This window comes from Orycteropus afer, unplaced genomic scaffold (genome assembly GCF_000298275.1).
Source record: "Orycteropus afer afer isolate SDZICR_OR568_19922 unplaced genomic scaffold, OryAfe1.0 scaffold00502, whole genome shotgun sequence".
NCBI classification, from domain to species: domain Eukaryota; kingdom Metazoa; phylum Chordata; class Mammalia; order Tubulidentata; family Orycteropodidae; genus Orycteropus; species Orycteropus afer.
The window spans coordinates 1408501-1409019 of record NW_006922089.1 but is presented as its reverse complement, the minus strand read 5'-3'; the positions used below and the strand labels follow the sequence as shown (position 1 = coordinate 1409019).

The window sequence follows — 519 nt, the reverse complement described above, 5'->3', positions numbered from 1 at the left end:
GTGCATGAACTGCCGTATGGGAAATGCATTTGCTCTGTCACCTTTCACCCAAATCACAATACAAATTTTAAGAAGAAGAAGAAGAAGGGAATAATGGGGAAACTTGGATGAGCACGTGAGGCTGCCCAGTGCCACTGAGAGAACACTCTTGAAAAGACAGAAACCACAGGAACAGAGAACAGATGAGTGGTTGCCTGGGGGACGGTGGGCGGCGGGCGGCATAGGGGCTGGACGGGCTTCTTGTGCTGGAATGTTCTAGATCTTAACTGTGTCTCAGCAGCCCCCAGTTGTGCTGGTTTGCTGATGGTCATGCAAGGTGTCGTTCTTGGAGGAAACTAGATGCAGGACCACGTGGAATGTTGCTGTATTGTTTTTTACAACTAACGTGGGAATCTGCAATCAACCTCAAAACTTGAAAGTTTCATTAAAAACAAAACTTCCCTAGCAAAATGGAGGATAAAATGCAAGCCCTTCGTGTGTGTCCCGCCATCTCAAAGTGTCGGTGACACTCGGGGCAGA

The 519-nt window shown here is 48.0% G+C and overlaps 1 protein-coding gene across 1 annotated transcript in view; it reads left to right on the top strand.

Moving 5' to 3' along the window:
• The window catches only part of KLHL22 (kelch like family member 22), a 64546-nt gene that overhangs the window by 60939 nt on the left and 3088 nt on the right, over positions 1 to 519 (top strand). The gene's annotated exons all lie outside the window — the stretch shown is intronic.